A 12207-nucleotide genomic window follows, 5' to 3' on the forward strand; every position below is an offset into this window, starting at 1 on the left:
GGCTGGCTGAAGCCCGGCTGACTGAAAGCCGGTTTCTGGGGTTTTGTTTAGCTTCTATATTTGCAACATAGTTGCTTAGAGTTGCAGCTGAGAGGCCGGCAGCGGCAGGCGGGGAACGTTGGAGTTCGCCGTCACTGGAGCAAGCAAGCCTCCCTGTTCGCTTCAGCGCATGGCTGCCGGCTGCCATCTTGGCTGACAGTTAATTTGCATAAGGATATGCTGATTAGCCAATGGGAAGGGTAGCGGTCGTACACTAATTACCATGTTTCTCTTTTATTAGTGTAGATAGTAAATATTATGGTTATTATTGCATATAATGCCCAGTATATGTACTATATATTTTTCATAAGTACATATTTATATAGTTTGTTAAAAATAAAGAATATTGGATATTACTTTGATCATTTTTGAAGATTCAATAGAAAATTAAATTTGTTAGGCTAAGAGTCTATGATAGTATTTTCTCAGATTTCTAATATTGAAACTTTCCTGAGTGACATTTGAAAAAAAATTTTTTCAACAGGAAAAGGTCACACTACACAGAGATGCAACAAATACCTTCTTAAAAAAGGAAATTAATTTAAACCACCATTATTGTAATATTGAAGATTAGTATTAAATAGGGAAGTTAAATGTGTACTATGTTAAACATTTTTCTATTAATGGAATTGACAAAACAGAGCACTAAAGTGAAACTTCTGTAACAGAAAACTCACTTTAAATGAAGTCATATTATGTTATTTGTTTTTCTGGATAGATAATGTGCAATCAAGTCCTGTGCTAAGTTTATAAAACCATTTACTCTGATATCTTATATGTAAGGTTAAAAATTGAAATATATAATATACATAGAACACTGGAGAGGCAAAAAACACTGAATTACATTTTAGCTGAGAGGGAGCTGCTTTTTTGTGAGGCTCTATCACCACCAAGAATTCTGAAAGAGCCCTAAACGGTTTGACTCAGTGGATAGAGCGTCAGCCTGTGGACTGAAGGGTTCCAGGTTCGATTATAGTCAAGGGCATGTATGTTGGTTGCGGGCACATTTCTAACTCTCTATCCCTCTCCCTTCCTCTCTGTAAAAAAAATCAATAAAATATATTTAGGAAAAAAAAAGAATTCTGAAAGATACAACCCACATGAGCTCTTTACTGGGATCTTACAATATGTGAAACAATAAAACATATCCTGGAACTTTTAGATTTGATGCAGGTACCATTTTACAAGGGACTGCTGTGTTCAGATGCTGAATTCTGCTTCACTAGAAATCAAATAATGCCCCTAGCACCACCTATGTGTGACAATTCAGAGAAAAAACAGTAACACAAATGTCTTATATTCACATTAATGCTTTGGATTCCTCTATTTAGTGAAGATAGCCGTAAGTTCTGCCCCATGTATGAGATAATTTAAAAATAAAACCATTTTTTAAAATCACTAAATGCCCACATCTCTTCTTAATAACGTTATCACTGAAAAACTCTACTCCTAAGTGAAAAATCATTAAATAAAAAAATATTTCCTTTAATTTTAAAGAAAAAAATAATACATACCATCCTAACCCCAAATATCCAAACAATTTTCACAGATAAAAGCATAAGTCAGCTGAATATCCATAAGTTTAATAGGTTACAAGTCATTTAAGCCAAAGAAATAATGTTTATTCGTAATATGAAACATAGCTAAATTTAATGTACTCATTCCTTTTCTTTCTGTCTGTACCGTGTTCTTTGAAGATTTTTCAGTCTTTTCAGAGCTTGTAGTTATTTTGTATTCAAATGCATTTTAAAATAGGGGGGTGGGTGGAAAGAGATCAAGCAAAGAACTTGTATGCATATATTCATGACCCATGGACACAGACAATAGGGTGGTGAAGGCCTGAGGCTGGAGGTGGGGCAGTCTAGAAGGGGTCAATGGGGGAGAAAGGGGAACATATGTAATACTGTCAACAATAAAGATTAAAACAAACAAACACACAAACAAATAAATGTGTGAATTGTTCTAAAGTCAAGATTTACCTCTAAAAAATAAATAAAATGGAGCTCTACCACAGGAAAACATCTCTAGGGCACAATAAAGTCCATAGGTGAGGGTGGGGTAAGGGGGAGAGATCAACCAAAGGACTTGTATGCTTGCATATACGCCCAACCAATGGACACAGACACCAGGGGGCGTGAGGGCATGAGTGGGGGGTGGGGGTGGGAGGATAATTGGGGGATAAGGACATATATGTAATACCTTAATCAATAAAGAAAAAAAAATAAAGTCCAAATACAGAAGTCTTAGAAAATTGAGAAAAAGAAAATATACACTATAGGCCAAAGTCATAGTACATGCTACTCTTTCATCTCTCCCATTTTATATAGGTACACAAAGCAAAAGGGTTTTAAACTTATCTAAACAAGGGAAACAGATTACATTTGTTTTATAAATATTCTCTGAATGAAAACCTTTGTGCTGAGTAAACTAGTGAATGTGCTTTCTTCCTGACATAATATCAATGTATCACTACTATATAGTGTTTCTTTGGTGTGGTTTGGGGTGAAAACTTATTAAACAAATAAAAAAATGTGATTTTTAAAATAAGCTGATATGTCTAGAAGTCTATTACCTCACTTAGCAACTGTTCAGTTGTCAATAGTAAATTAAGTAGCACACATCATTTAAACTACTACTGCATTTCAATAGCTCTTAATTTTAAATTGATAACTAATTAATTTGACACTTTAAATCCTTTTTAAAATATTCATTTAATCCAAAATGACTTTTTAAAAATATCTTGATGTTAGGTATGTCTTCAGAGGTCTTCGAATACTCTGTTTCCCGTAAATAGGTTATTTTTAAAAAAATGTATATTTTTTTATTGATTTCAGAGAGGAAGGGAGAGGGAGAGAGAGATAGAAACATCAATGATGAGAGAGAATCACTGATCGGCTCCTCCTGCACACCCCACACTGGGAATCAAGCGCGCAACCTGGGCACGTGCCCTGACTGGGAATAAAACAGTGACCTCCTGGTTCATAGGTTGATGCTCAACCACTGAACCATGCTGGTCAGGCAGGGGATTTTATATCAGAATTAAATATACATACCATTTACTAGTTAAGGCAATATTCAATAACTAAGTGCCCAAGAGGAGTTAAACTGGAACGGCGATTGGGAATAAGAAGTTTGTGAGAAGATAACTTTATTTAATTTTTTTCTTGATAGAAGAACATTCACTCTTGTAAAAAATGTGCAACACACACATTCTTGTAAGACACATATGCCACACACACAAGGTATATATACACACACATCCAAATATTCTCGGAATTTTCTTAGAAGTCATTTTATGATTTTGCTAAAGTTTCAATAATGAAATAGAAAGTCTTTATTCTTGTGCTGTAGGTTAGCTAATAAAAAAAATAAATCATCAATCCCTGTCATCTATAAAAGTCTCTGGTGACTTGTGTAACTCATGTAATTTATACTTTAATCACTGTTCTTAGTAGGAGAGAAGTGACTGACTGTATTACATAGTTCCTTGGACACATGTAGAGATTATAAAAGAAGGAACTAAACTATAAGCTCAATTCTGGACACAGTTTTTCCTTTCTGGGGAGCATGTTCTCATTGAGAAAGGGAGAAGGCCTCTTCCACTGTCCTGCTAATATTCACAAAAGGTTCTGAAGTTATAGGATTAAACATTTGAGCATAACGTTGGGGAGAAAAATTATATCTTTTGGTGCAGTCATCAGAGAGAATGATAGGCATGTTCAATCAGGTATTTAAACCAGCGTAACTGTTGTGTTTTTCTTTCCACTTCATATGGGTTTAATTACAATTGAGTGAATCTAAGCTGTTGCTGAGAAACTTAGATTAGAATGAATGAATGGATGAGTAAATTAAATATACCAAGCCATAAAATGGTATATTTAGTAATCTTTACATATCATGTTATTTTGTGGACTACTAAACAACATGAAAAAGAAATTGTATGTGATAAAATAAACGGTAGAAAAATTTCAAAAATCACACCAAAATCAGCAGCAGAATCAACAACAGCAATAATAGGTAACATTTATAGAGTGCTAATTCAGTGTCTGATATGATTCTAAATAACTTTACATATACATAAATCATTTAATACACATTATAAATAAGTACTAACATTTTCTTTTTGTGAGATTTGAGGTCCACTGTGGTTAATTCACCTGCCTGAGGTCACACAATATAAGAGCCAGATCTGGGGCTCAAATCCAAGTTGTCAGGCATCAGTCTGTCCTCTGTGCTGTGTGATTACACATGCGCACACATGCACACACACGCACACACACATAGTTAGAACACTCAGTTGGAGAAAGAGAAAGATGACAGCCACCTGTAATTAGAAACAAGTTTCCTTCCACCTAGAGGACAATCATGGATTTGAGAATTTATGAGTAAGAACCTTCCATTATCTTGGATATCTTTTCTCTTCTTTTATTTATGATGCTTACAATACTACCTACTTCCATGTTTACATAACCAGACTCAGCATCATTTTCCTTGCAGAAAATTCCACTATAATTTGCCACAAATGCATGGATTAATAAAATAACGAATATAATTTTAGATGCTATGCCATGAAATGATCTTGAGAAATGTTTTCCGTTAACTTTTTTATGATTATGACAAAGTTATATTTCTTTGTGTAGCCACAATTATCAACATGCCCCTTAACTAGAAATTCACCTAGTATGTCTTAGCTCCTACTCTGCTAGGTAATCCAGGAACCAGGTGTGTGCATACACTTTCCAGGTGACTTTTCCAGTTGGTTCCATGTTGGGTTTCCCTGATTAGAGTTACTCATGGCAGATCAAAAGCCAAAAGTAGCAGAAAACTCAGAGTTCTTCACCTCTGGCTCTAACTTCCTTTCTTTGTTTTGGAGCAGGTGTCTCTTGAGTGGCTCTTCTAATTCCTCAAGTTCCATGACAGCACCTCCCCTCCCCCCCCCCACCAGTCCCAGTTCCTTTAACTCCATTTCCTCCCGATGTTCCCCTGGGGATGATAGCTATTACCTGCATTTTATTATCTCTGATTATTTATTTATTTATTTTTAAAAATCTGTATTGTTGGAAGTATTACATATGTCCCCTCCTCCCCTCCATTGACCTCCTCTATCTGATTAATTTGTCCTTTTGTCCCACCAGCTTTCTAACATTTGTATTAACAATGTACTATATTAAATCTATTATTTTTGAGATATCTGACATGGTTTCTATTTTTTTTTTAACTAGACCTTGACCAGGACTCTTTTACACACTCATACAACAAAATTCTTATCAATGAGAGTGGATTCTAGAGAGTAGAAAGATAATATCTGATTATATAATATTTTGTTATTGTATGTTATAAGATTATTTATAAAATATCTAATATTTATTTAGTTAACCATGTACCAACCATCCTTCTAAGTGACTTTCTTGTTTAATCTTCATAACAATTCTTAGAGGTATATGCTATCAGTGCATATATTTTTCAGATGAAACAAAGGCAGATTGACTTTTAAAAACTGCTCTTAGCTAATAGAATTAGTATGGGGCAGAGGAGTTTATCTTTAAAGGGAAGCAGATAATTGAGAAAGGCTTGTTGAAAAACAGTGATAGTAAAATTAATTTTTTTCAAGATAGGAAATATTGAAGCATTGATTCAGATGGCATTAATCTGGTAGAGTGATAACAACTGATGGTTTAGAAAATATAAAGGTCACTTTCAGAGTTGACTTGAGTAGCAGAGAAGGGTTTCCATATAGTAAATATGGAGAGACTGTTTTCTTAGATAGGAAGATACACGCTAGGCAAAGTATATGGTATAGATATAAATACATTGCTAGGATGGAAGCAAGAGTGTATGGCAATTTATTTATTATTACCTCTATTTTCCAAGTAAATACGATGGAAAGCCAATAGTTGATATGAGGATTGGGAAAAGAATGTTGGGATGACTAAAAAGAGAGGAGGGAGTATGATTTGGTCACTTAAAATTGAATGGATTTACAAAGAGAATGTAATAGTTTGTCATGTAGCACTAAAGGTGAGATTGAAGTTATTGCTCATAAATTTAAAATGAGAGGAATCAACATAGTTATATCAGTCAGTGTTCTCCAGAGAAACAGAACCAAGTATATATATAAAAATCTGTATCTATTGCTATATCTATGCTTATATCTATATCCCACCATTATCTACAAATATTCCTAATCCTCCAAGGTGGGATTTCAAATAGAAAATATAAGTGACTGGACAGACTCAAATTCAGAGATGGCACCAAAAACCCACAAGTAAAAACAACAACAACAAAAAATGATACTGAGAAGAGTAAAGGATTTGGGTCAGTTTTGCAATATATTTACCACAGAATAGGAAGAAGAGAACAGGTTTAAATGATATTTGAATATGCTTATGTGTGTGTATAATAAATGTTCTTGTGGGGGAAGAAGACATTTTTCTCTACCCTTCTAGGTTTTTCAACTGGTCTAATAATTAAATTGAAATGAGGCAAATTAACAAGAGAGAATAACCAAATTTAATTACATATGTAAATATGGAAACCCCTCATACATGATAAAGACAGAGACAGAAGGTAAAATGAAACCTTCATAACATCTTGAACTAAGGACTAAGGAAAGAGGCCTGAGGCTTCAGAGGGCTGATGGGTAATTCACAGGATAATAAGAGGAACAAATGTTCATTAATTAAATGTTTGCCCTGCCATATGCATATGTCATAATAAGTTATTTCTATTAATGACTCTTATTATGGTCGAGTTACACAATTTAAATTCCTTAAGGGAGAGGTAATAGTTGATTGTATTCAACTCAAAATAAATCACAGGTCAAAATAGCAGATCTTGGGAGGCTTATTCTGTACCCCTCATTCTTTTTTAGTTTAGAGAACAGAGACAAAAAGAGCTCTGCTATAACAGTACAGGAAGTAGAAAACTACATTTTTGAACACGTGGTCTTTTTTTCCAGAAGAAGATCTTGACCAGACATTGAGATTCATATGCAAATTCTCTGGATGTATTTAAAAATGCTATGTAAATGTTAAAATTCACGCCACAGGGTTTCTGTGACTACTTGCCTGTTGATGGCATCTGCGGGCTCTCTACTCTCACTTTTCATATTTTGTATCATTAATTTTGAGACATTGCACAAGTTAATTTAAAAGCAACTAGACTGATGAAATGAAAATAAGATTGAGAGATGTTTCATCATCTTGGGATTAAAGGTGACAAGAAAAGGAGTTCACAAATGAACAACTGCTGTCTTGAAATAAACTAATGAAAGTGAATTAGTTATCAGGCAATTTCAACTCTACAGATTTAAACAGAGATAAATAAATCTCTAAAAAGAAAGTGCTCCGGTTGTACAAATAGTTAGAACAAAAAGTACTTTGAATTTTTCTATATCTCATTAATAAACTTGTTAATGTATTTGACACTTCATAGTATACTCAATACTTTAATTGCTATTAAATTTTCCTCTAATTTATTGCTAACCACACACCACACACACACACACACACACACACACACACACACACACACACACACACACAGTGTTTTGTATAAGGTCTCATGCATAATAGGCAATCAATCCTTAGATGAGTAAATAGATGATTCAGTGACCATTATTAACAGATGTTTATAAAAAATCTACTTTTTCCTGAACTATTGCCACTATTTTCTCCCTCTCCCCACCTTAGTGTAAGAAAGTCTGTTCGTGTTCACAAAAATTAGCTCACAACTTTCTCCTTAGTGCTGACTTCTTAACTTCACCATAGCTTCCATTCTTCATAATTGTACCATAACTTCCTTGCTCTCTGAAGTCAATGAACTCTTGTGTCTACAGATTATAAGTTAAGGTGCAATTCTTTGACTTATAGTGGGCGGGGGTCAAGCATATATGTATTTTCGAATGCATGAGAAATCACAAGTATAAAGTAAAAAAATGTTTCTTATCCATATAATTTTTTTTCACCTAAAATTACCTAAGGATGTGCATTTTTTGAAACGAAGAGTGACAAAGCAAATCTTATCTTTTGCAAACAACAAAACAAAACAAAAACCAGTCTTTTGCACTCGACATAATACACCACAGCTTTTATCTATTGATTTCTCTTAGCTTTGGCCTTATGCACTCAGGGTCACTAATGTTGTCTTCTTTGCTATTTTGTCTGGATTAAGCTTTATGAAATGCCTCTGGACAAGCGTGAACAATAAAATTAAAAAAGGCAGATAAACACTTCTGGAGTCTTCTTGAATAAAGCAGACCAATGCCTTTATCTGTAGTTTATATGAATTTCAACAAGCAATCTTGTGCTGTATTTTTTCTCTACTCAAAAAAACTTTTCAGCATTCATTTAAATGTTTCAATCATAGTGAAAAAGTAAATTCAAACTCTGACTACCAACTGAAATATTTTGTGGCATTCTCCTGGATAGATAAATTAAGAGGAAAAGTAGGTCAGAAAGAAACGAAACTGAAAAATTCAATACCAGGTATTTGAGTACATGCTAACCAAGATCGCATAGTCAGACTTCCAAGACAACAGTCTCCATACCTGAAGGTGCTTTACCGAATTTGCACCTTCAAATCCACCCACTTTATCTCTTTACTAGAGGCCTGTTTCACGAAGAGATTCGTGCAACAGGTCTTCCCTTCCCCTGGCTGCCGGCACTGGTTTTCCTCCGGCACCCGGGACCCAAGCCTTCACTGAAGGCCGGAGCCTTCAGTCTTCGCCCCGCCGCTTCGCACCTATGTATGCAAATTAACTGCCATCTTTGTTGGGTTAATTTGCATACTTTCCTGATTGGCTGGTGAGCATAGCAGAGGGATGGTTAATTTACATGTTTGTCTATTATTAGGTAAGATAATTACTGAGATGGCTCTATCTGGAGACAATTCTTTCATTGCTAAGGGTCTCATTTTTCTGAACAAAGGCATCATCAGCCAATTTTTGCTGGATTTTCTTTTCGGGATGTTTGCATATGCAAGTAGCCTTGAAAGGGAGAGTTGTTGCCCTCCCTGGAGCAGATTTAAGTTCCAGAGTAATAATAATGCAGGGAATGTCCCTCTGTGGAGAGGAGGTCATGCAAGTTTGCCAGCAGCACCTGTGTAAGATCAGAGCCTTTCTGATATCAGTGTCCTGCTCCTGGAATCCATCCTACCGGGTGGTCAGGAAGCACCTGACCCTCGTTGTGTTGCCTCCTGGGAGCTGGGGCTCAGAAGCACGGGCAAGATGCTGCTCAGGCCTGTGCTGTAGCTGTGTGTAATAAACCGCTGTTTACGCTGAGCCAGGAATCTCATGGCTTCCCGCTAGTATCTATGAGGCTGTGACAGGCTCACTTGTTAGCTTGAAATAAGGTAACTCAGACATAACTCCGGGGGGTGACAACCTTATTTGAACTTTAGGAAATGCCTTCACAGTTTTCCTAGACTGGGTTATATTTCATCATTGTTTTTAGAGAGAGATGTGTTTTTTTACACCAAGATACCTTATCTGATTGCATAACTAACATACACTCACAGTAGAAATGGAGGAACTCTAAAATATAAAGAAGACATTAAAATACCCACCATTCTACCACTTAGATAAAGTCATTAATAATATTTTCCATATATTCTTAGGTCAGCCCCATCTTGTGGGTACATGAACATATACACACATATTTACACCTAGAAACACATTTTTATAATTTGGGACCATACTGTATATTACTGTCATATTTTGTGCTTTAATTCTAGAACCCCATTTGTGCCTTCTTACATATAATTCCCAATATTATATACTAATAGTATTGGATTATGAAAGACACCCAATACTTTTTTTCCGTTATCTCCTTTGTCTCTCATACTCTCTCCCAGTTCCCACAAATTATATTTTATACTAACACTTCTGGGATACTAACCTATCCTGCACATTTTACTAAAAGCTTTACATGCATCATTTTTGTAATAATCTCCAGAAACTTAAGAAAATATTATTTACCTTTTTTTTCTATTTTACCAGCTATTCATATTATCCTTAGAAACTTCCTCACCCTAAAATAAAATAAAACATTAAATTTATTGTCTTAATTATTAATTTTAACACAAATCCATGTAGGAAGATAGTGATCTTGTGCCTTACAAGGTAGCTGCTTCGAGAGAATAGCCAGCACTTCCTGATACATGGTCTCCCACCAAAGTTTATTTACCGTACATTTCCTAGGGCCATCTATATAATAAAAGCCCAGTGACCATTACGGCAGAACGACCAGAATGACTGGTCGCTATGATGCGCACTGACCACCAGGGGGCAGACAATGCAGAATCTGCCCCCTGGTGGTCAGTGTGCTCCCACAGGGGAGCACCGCTCAGCCAGAAGCCGGGCTCACAGCTGGCAAGTGCAGTGGCGGTGGTGGGAGCCTCTCCCACCTCTGTGGCAGTGATAAGGAGCAGCAAGCGAGCGGTAAGGAGCAGTGAGGAGGCGGGAAGTAAGGAGCGAGGGGTCCTGGACTGTGAGAGGCTGCAGGCCGGGCTGAGGTACTCTCCCTCCCCCGTCCCGCCCCTGCTGCCCAGTGCACAAATTTTGTGCACCAGGCCTCTAGTATATGTGTAATATATAAAGGATTTTAAAGTTTATTTAGAAGATGTCAATAATTCAAGGGAATGAATGGATATGAAAAAGGAACATATCAGGCTATTATATATAGTCATTCTCAAGGGTAGCATGTGCAAACCTGGAATTTTGTGCAGAGAGACTGTATTATAGCCAATCCCAGTGTCAGGATCAATTGAAGAAGCTCATCCCATGGAAGGCCCATATCTTATTCTGTTCAGGCTGATATAACAAAATACCATAGACCAGGTGGCTTATAATGAACAGCTATTTATTTCTCACATGTGGAGGCTGGGAGTTCAAGGTCCAGGTGCTGGCAATTTGGTGTCTGGTGAGGGCCCATTTCTTGGTTCATAAAAGTCCATCTTTTTCCCATGTCATCCCATGGCAAACGAAACAAGAGAGCTTTCTGGGGTTTCTTTTATGTGGCTACTCATTCCCTAGCTGAGAGGTCCACCCTCATGCACTAACATATGCTAAAGGCCCAACATCCTAATGCCATCACTTTGGGTGTTAGGAGTTAACACATTAAGTTTGGGGGACATATACATTCAATATTTAACAGCATAGTCTACAGAGCAGGAGGGATACAAATTCCATTCAGAGGGGATTACAGGTCTTTCAAAACCATTCTTGTTGAGAAATCATTACTAGGAATGATAGAATGATGGAAATAATATTGAATTTTACTTGTTTGTAGAACATTATCTTTAAAGAGGACTAATGCTAGGACACTCCTTTCTCCTCTTCTCGTTATGATCGTTAATCACTGAGGTTCCTCTCGCCAACACACTGCTGGAACATAGGCATGACCAAGCTACGGTTTTCTTAACGCCCCACCCAGCATTTGATCCACTGCCAGCTGCCCTAAATGTAGATTAGATGCTGCTTTAGAATTTTGAAAGTGTATTGGACTCCTGCCATTATCCTTGAGCCCAACTTTCCCCCATTACATTTAGATGTATTTTTACTGTTAACTTGTTTGGTATGCAGCACATTCTGAGATTGTTTATCTTTACAGCGGTGTGTAGTGTGAGGCTGAAAGGGTTAGGAAAAAGAATTTAAAAATATATAAAGTCTTATCCAAACTTTGATTATAGATTCTTTCCAATAATTACTAAGTTTCATGCTGATCACTGCAAGAACTTTGCCTATCACTGAAATAACGACTTAAAATTTCAGATGATGATGGGAGAAAAAAAATAACACGTTCAAGCATCTGTCCTATACATATATCCATTTTTATATGTATTTTACAGAATGTGACCTAAAATTATTATTTTTTAAAATTTTCTATGAAGTCGGGCATTGCTAGCTAATTCTTTGGATTTTAACTACAAACAGTACTATGTTTCCCCCCACTCTCTAGGACAGTGATGGCGAACCTTTTGAGCTCAGCATGGCAGCATTTTGAAAAACCCTAGCTTAACTCTGGTGCTGTGTCACATATAGAAATTTTTTGATATTTGCAACCATAGTAAAACAAAGACTTATATTTTTGATATTTATTTTATATATTTAAATGCCATTTAACAAAGAAAAATCAACCAAAAAAACGAGTTCTCGTGTCACCTCTGACA

Source organism: Myotis brandtii, unplaced genomic scaffold, assembly GCF_000412655.1.
Source record: "Myotis brandtii unplaced genomic scaffold, ASM41265v1 scaffold146, whole genome shotgun sequence".
Classification (NCBI taxonomy): domain Eukaryota; kingdom Metazoa; phylum Chordata; class Mammalia; order Chiroptera; family Vespertilionidae; genus Myotis; species Myotis brandtii.